Genomic DNA, 7029 nt, shown 5'->3' on the forward strand with positions numbered 1-7029 from the left:
AGATTTCAAACATTTTTTAAGGTCATGTGGGTATTGCTGGCCAAGCATCAGTAGTTTATTTATTGCTTGATTACAAGTGGAATCGTAAATGGAATGAAATAAGATGGATATGGAGGATTACCAACTGCTGTTGGCATACAACCACATGCTTAAAGATGTCTTCATTCATTAACAGGCTCCTTTAGCTTGCCAGGGTTGGAAATGAAATGCAAGTCACAGCTTGTACATTTATCACTGTAAGGAAAGCCTCCTGCCAGTGCTGGTTAGGCAAAGTGTACTCGCAGCCATTAGCAGTCCAGCCTGATTACTGGGCTCCATCTGTTACCAATGGCAACCAGTGCCACTGCCAGCGCTCTGACAGCATTGTTTCCATCTGCGCCCACAGGAGAAACTTCAAATCTTAGAGTTTGAAATCCTGAAACAACCTTGCAGACACAATTAATTAATTAATTTTCTTCCTAGGGATTTTTGTTTTTTCACCTGCAGCAAGCAAACTGACCTTTACCTTCTGTAGAAGCCAATTAGCAGTTGGCTTCAATTATAACTTGTTCTATGAATTGATATCTCAGGTCTGTGCTCTTAAACTACGTGCAGTTCCCAGCACTGTGCAGCTTCTCCTTCCAAGACAGATCTGGTGAGTGTTTGTCACCAAAGATGAAGGGAGAATTGCTTGTGGGAGTTAACACAGGAGGAAAGTGAGATGGGGGTATGAGGTGTGTGAAAAATGCATGTATTTTATGATTGGCTTTTCGCAAATATTAAAATGAATATTATATGTGTTGTATTAGAAAGCAATGCAATATAAATTCTCTTAAGTACTGTGTTAAACATAGTTTTAGGTAATAAAAAAATGTAAAATAGAAACTATGCTATGTAGGATACTTTTTTTAAAGAAAGGACTCACAGCAAGATAGTAGCCACAGGACACCTGAATCTTTCAGACAAAAATAATTTATTGCTCCCTTATCAGAAGAAATTAACTTCTTCCTGCCTTGAAGGTGCTGTTAGGATTAGGAGGAGGAAGTTGATGATGACCAGACAGAATCCTGTATTTGAATGGGATTTATGCATCATGTATGTGGTGTATGAATATGCAACAGGCTGTTGTTTTTAAGGGTTAATCTTCTGTTAACGTGGGTCCTTTTCCGGGCTGGAGCTGCCCAGAAAAGATACCTGGATGTCTGTAACTCTTTGTATTTATTGTCTCATATTGTCCTAATTCAATTTGTCCAAACACTTATTACTCTAAATGTATTACTATTTTTATAACCATTTTATTACTATTAAACTTTTATTTATTTTATAAATTTTAAAAACAAGTGGTTGGCATTTTTCACATGGTGGAAGGGAAGGCATTAGGGAAAAGAAGCAGGATGCAGGGGTCAGTGATGGAAGATTGCTGGTTGGTCCTGGCAAAAAATATTGGACAATATATATGAAAATAAAGCATTTTCAGACAGCCTTATGTTTATTTTTGCTGCTGCCTTATGTCTTGTACAACAAATTTTGATCACATAAACGTCATGCTGTGCATTACATCAGCTTTGCTAACTCAAACTCTTTATAAAATTTCTCTCTGTAGTACATAGTAATACTTCTCCTTTGCTGAATAATTGTTTTAAGCCTGAAAATCTACATCAGAAACTGGGTATATCTAAGAATTTTCTTGTGTTTTAAATGCGTCTGATGCAGTAGAACTTTTTTATCTCAGCAGCCTTTTTGTAGTTTACCTCAGAGGTCAGGAATAGCAGGTAAACAAGCAATCAATTATTTCAAGTATAGGCATAATAATGCAGAAAGTTAAGAAGAAGGTGCCAGCTCTGTTTCAGTTCTTACCAAACTAAAACATGTCTACTTTTTGAACAGATGTATATTTTAAAAAGCTTTGTTTTTCTTCTTTTTCCTGAACAGGCCACGGTAAATTTACAACTGGTATTCATCCTCATCAAAGTTTTATTACACCAAAGAAGAAACAGCCAGGCCAGTCTAAGATATGACTGACTCTCGTCTGCCTCTACTGTAATATATTGATCTTCCAGCACAACTGGAGGAACAAATTCCTAGATGATATACTGCCAGTTTCTTGAGAGAAAACCTGCTAGCAGCAGCATGTGTCACATTAAACTGCCTGGCTGACTTGGAGATGAAACAGAACCAGCTGGGATGGATGGGCTCCCTGGCCAACTCCAGAAGGAGCAAGATGCCAATGCAAGATCCGGCATTTCTGCCCTAAGCATCCCACAAGAAACTGAGCACAGGGAGCTCTAGTTGGTACCTTTGTCTCAGGGTTGTTTAGCAACCCTTTTCCATTCTCGGAAAGGACAACAAGGAAATATTTTTTTCTCCCAGGGAATATGTGATGATGGTCACAAGTGTTAGAGCATCTCTGTGACTGGATGATGACCATTCACAGCTGGTGAGTATGAAAAGAGTGGCACCACCTCTGTGCACATTAATATGAGAGCTTACACTGAGGGGCTTAAAAGCCTGTGTTCACATAGGAAAAAGAGTGCTTTCCACAGCACTCTTTAGAAAATAACTCTCAGAAAATAACTTGGAGAGAAATGAAGCTGATTTAAAGAAAATGCAATCAAGAAGATAGAGGGCAAGGCAAAGCATTCAGGGTGCAAAGTCAGGAGAATGAAACGAAACAAAACCAAAAGAAAGCAAAATTAGGAATAACTATTGTGAGGAACAAGATATATGAATAGCTCTGAGTATAACAACATGGTAAGTATTTAATGAAATAATTCTACAAAAATAGGAAGGAGTGCATGCATGCATTTTTTGTTCCTGAGCATCTTTCTAAATCTCTGAGCAATATCTGATAAATTGTGCAGTTTGTTAAAAAAGAAAAGAGAACCAAAACCCCCTGCAAAACTGAACAATTGAATCATAAGGACTTATATCAAACAGCTTTAACCTGTTTTAAAGTCTGATCATATGCCTTTATGCAAATTTCCTAAGTAGCTAATAAACTGAAGCAAAGGCCAAAAGCCTTTGACATACAGGTTTAAAATATCAAAAACTGGTTTCATTAAAATGAAAACCATTGAGCCAAAGCTTGAATGCCTGTTTCATCTAAATCCATCCATGATTTGTCAGTTTCTGCTGTGCACATTCTGTTTCTGAGATAGTAATTTAGCCCAAGTCCCTTCTCCAAAAACGAAATTCAGTGTCCTTGACTGGTACTGAGAGAAAAATGGGCAGAAAAAAAGTGATCATTATCTATCCAGGGAGAATAGTAGGAGAAACTCACATAAAACAAGGGCTCATTCTCTGGAGGTGAGAGTACAATTAATATATTTCAAGATATTAAAGGCCAGAGGGATGTTGTGAACAAATAAGCATAATTTAATTCTTAATGAATTATCAAAAAAAAAAAAAAAAGAAAGAAAAAGAAGCCTCCCAAATGACTAGAAGCAAAAATTGAGTTACTACAATCTAATTTTAGCTTAATTCTGTTGCAAGCTTTTCTAATATCTAAAAAATGAAACAAAATTGTGATAATTGTCTGATTTTGAACACTGTAATAATTAAGCTGCTATAAACAGGAAAACAGGCGAAAGAGCTCAGGTATATTACAATAGGCCAAGGTTTAGAATATCTACAATTAATGACATGCGGGGAATAACTGAGCAGTCACTCTTTCATTCCTATGGAGATCTAAGGTAAGACTGAGACAGCAGCAATGTTTGGAAATGTTAGAAGACAATGGGGAAAACTCTGAATCCTGAGGTGCTTATAGAGCAACAGATTAGACAAAATGCATTTCCCAAGGTAAAACAAATCTTAAAATAAGGACACTTTACAGGTCCTTTCTTATTCTGCCCCAGAGTGAGCTCCATGTGCTGAAGTTTTAATGAAAGTACATTGGAGAGAAAGAACACAGAGGCAAGTTTCTGATTTGATTATAGCTGCAGATTAAAACAAGGACATGAAATCATCCAAGTCAGGAGGAAAAAGACACAGAGGAAGGGAGGGGAGGGTTAGAGCTAGTAGGTTGCTGGGAAGGAGGCTGTTGGCCTGCGGGGAGCAGAATAATATATCATAGAATGGCTTGGGTTGGAAGCGACCTCATACATCTCATTCCAACCCCTGTCACAGACATCTTTTATGGAAAATCCTTTCCTTAGGATTTTTTCTCCTGAGAAGCTGGGAGGCCTCAGGAACAAAATGTAAACAATGGTCATCTGCTGCTGTGGAATGCAACAGGTGGATATGTGATTGGCCCATGTTGGATGTTTTTAATTAATGGCCAATCACAGTCAGCTGGGTCAGATTGTCTCCGTCAGTCATGAGATTTTATTATCATTCCATTCTTTTCTATTCTGTGCCAGCCTTCTGATGAAATCCTTTCTTCTATTCTTTTAGTATAATTTTATTATATCATCTTCTTTTAATATAATATATATCATAAAGTAATATATCAGTCTTCTGAAACATGGAGTCAAATCCTTGTCTCTTCCCTCATCCTGGAACCCCTGTGAAAGCCACTAAAAATCTCCCCTGCCATCTTTTCTAGTTTATGATGTGCTGAATCTTATCTTAAATACCCACTTTTGAAAATTATTTCATATTCTCATGTGGCAAATTAAGCAGACAAGCTGAAATGCAGCCAGAGCCATCACAGGAATATTGCTCTCTGTCCCTGTACTGCCTGCTGATATGAAAAGACTTCAAGGTAACACTTCTGAAAGTATATGGTATATATATTCAGAAAGAATTATATAATACTATTCCTAAAGATGCTGTCATAAAGATTGGAAAGAAGTTGTGACCTCTCTATGGCAGTTGCAGTAGGAGTTCATTCTCTCAGCAATATTCCATATCATGCTCTCATCTGAAAGTACATACAATAACTATGACTCGGTTAAACAATTCTCAAAATTCAGTCAGTAGAAAAAATATTTCATATGAATTTCAAACCTTTTTTTGTTTTAGTTTTCCTCCTCCTCCAATGACAATGGAATAACATTTTCCTTATTATGAAAATAACCCAGATTAAAAAACCCAAAAACCTCAGTGTTCTAAATTAGCTTAATAGTAACTTTGACACATTTATGGATTGATGCAGAAATCCAACAATTAAAAAGCCAATAAGGAAAAAAAACATCTAACCCCCCATGCCCACATCTCTGTCAAATCACAAATACACTCAAAATATAAAGAAGGTTAAAGTAGAAACATAAGCTCGGCTATATTAAAATTAATTTGAAAGCATGAAATAATCACTGTTGAAAATTATGCTATTAAAAAAATTCAATTAAGATTCATGACTCACTTCAGTTTTGATTTTATCCCTTCTGCTCTAGAAAGTTACAAACTGCATATCAAGTGTCCGGTGGGGTTTGGGAGGCAATGACGAACATTAATTTCAGGACATTTCTTTTGGATTCAGGAAGAACTGACTGAGTGAAAAAGGGATGAAGATACCTCAATGAATTTCCTGCATATTGCAACAGCATTGCGTCTGACCTGGTTTTGGTTTTCATTAGAGAGCATTTTTGATTTGGTTTACAATGTTTTGAGAAGGAAATGTTATTGATTCTTTTTCAGGAACATAATATTGTGGGATTTTACATTTATGATGCATTTTTAGTAAAATCTTTATTTCGAAAGCAGCAGCAGCATGTTTCTAATTTTTTCATTTTGCTGCATCTATGTTAGTTATAGTAGAAAATTCAGAACTGTTGAAGCTCTGCACTGACATTGGCACAAACTGTCCGGCAGTGGAGAAGTGAAACACGCTGCAATATCCATTACTCTCATTTTAGCACTTCTAGTATTTCTGTTCCTTTTGAGGCACAGTCTCTCACAATCAGCTGAGCCCATGAGAAACCTCCCATCATGGCACCTAATTATGATTTATGTCAGCGTTAGGCCAGTGCCAATGAGGACACCTCGGCCCCACCTCCCCAAATATTGAAGGAAAATAAGTTTTCTGTATGGGGCTTTTATTTTTATAGATGAGTATCTACATCTGCATGTAGAAAAGGAAGAAAGGAAGAAAAACAAAGAATGATATAAAGGAAAAAAAAAATCTGTACTTAAGGCAATCTTAGTATCTTGAATAAAACTCTCTGGCAGTTGTGAGAAAACTCTGAGACAATCATATCAAATGCTAGATGACCTTCCCCTATATATACTCAAGTTACCTTGGAGTTAACCAAGATGATGACATAACCCAGACAAATTATTTAGGCTCCATTACAGATGACAGAGGAAGATTTGTAGTTAGTGACAGGGTTTCATCTTGCCCATATTAAAGCACAGAAAAATGTGGTCAGAGCAGCAATGAAGCAGAGGAGGAGGATGCAATCTTAACAGGAAAGTAAGATGACCAGCCACAGGAAGAATGCACAGAAAATTGTTGCATTATGATAATGGTGTTTGATTGATTTTACAGCATCCTGCAAAGGAATCATAGCAAAATTTTTAGGAGAAAGCTATAATATATGTTGGCCATCCAACAAAAATTTTATCATTGGTATGGAAAGGTAACCTCAAATGAAGTAGTAAACACTGTCTTTGCATAATTCTGAGTATAATAGAATACAAAATGTGGTGTAAAATTAATTTAGATGTAATGAAATCACTGAAGAAACTCTCTCTTGTGGTACATCAGGACAACTCCAGAGGTGCCAGTTGGCTTGTAGAGGCAATTTAGCCTGACTGCTTCATTTTGTCAGTGTTACTGTATAAAAAGCACTGCTTATGGTGGGGATTAGTTGTTGTCTCATCTCACTTCATGTTCTGAATAATAAATGTTTATGCATGTTGCCTTCAATATGATTTGTCATATAAATGCTATATAATTTAGTTATTAAGATAAGATACTATGTGACAATATTTATATAAGAGAATCCTCCCAATCACTCCACTGCTTCTAAGTGCTAAGGGCCAATTAGATGATTTTTGCTTCTGAGATCTGGTAATAGTTTGTTGACAGATATTAAATGATTCATATAAACACATTCAACCATTTTCTCCCATGAAATAAATACCATTTTCCTTTTCTTTTTTATA

At 36.4% G+C, this 7029-nt stretch overlaps 1 long non-coding RNA gene across 1 annotated transcript; it reads left to right on the plus strand.

The window, feature by feature from the left end:
* The first annotated feature begins 265 nt into the window (after positions 1-265).
* Positions 266-6790, plus strand: LOC135447434 (uncharacterized). The gene is made up of 3 exons (XR_010440115.1): positions 266-634; positions 1912-2416; positions 5402-6790. It is a non-coding gene; the product is annotated as an uncharacterized LOC135447434 (long non-coding RNA).
* Positions 6791-7029: the final 239 nt, after the last annotated feature.

Source organism: Zonotrichia leucophrys, chromosome 4 (assembly GCF_028769735.1).
Source record: "Zonotrichia leucophrys gambelii isolate GWCS_2022_RI chromosome 4, RI_Zleu_2.0, whole genome shotgun sequence".
NCBI classification, from domain to species: domain Eukaryota; kingdom Metazoa; phylum Chordata; class Aves; order Passeriformes; family Passerellidae; genus Zonotrichia; species Zonotrichia leucophrys.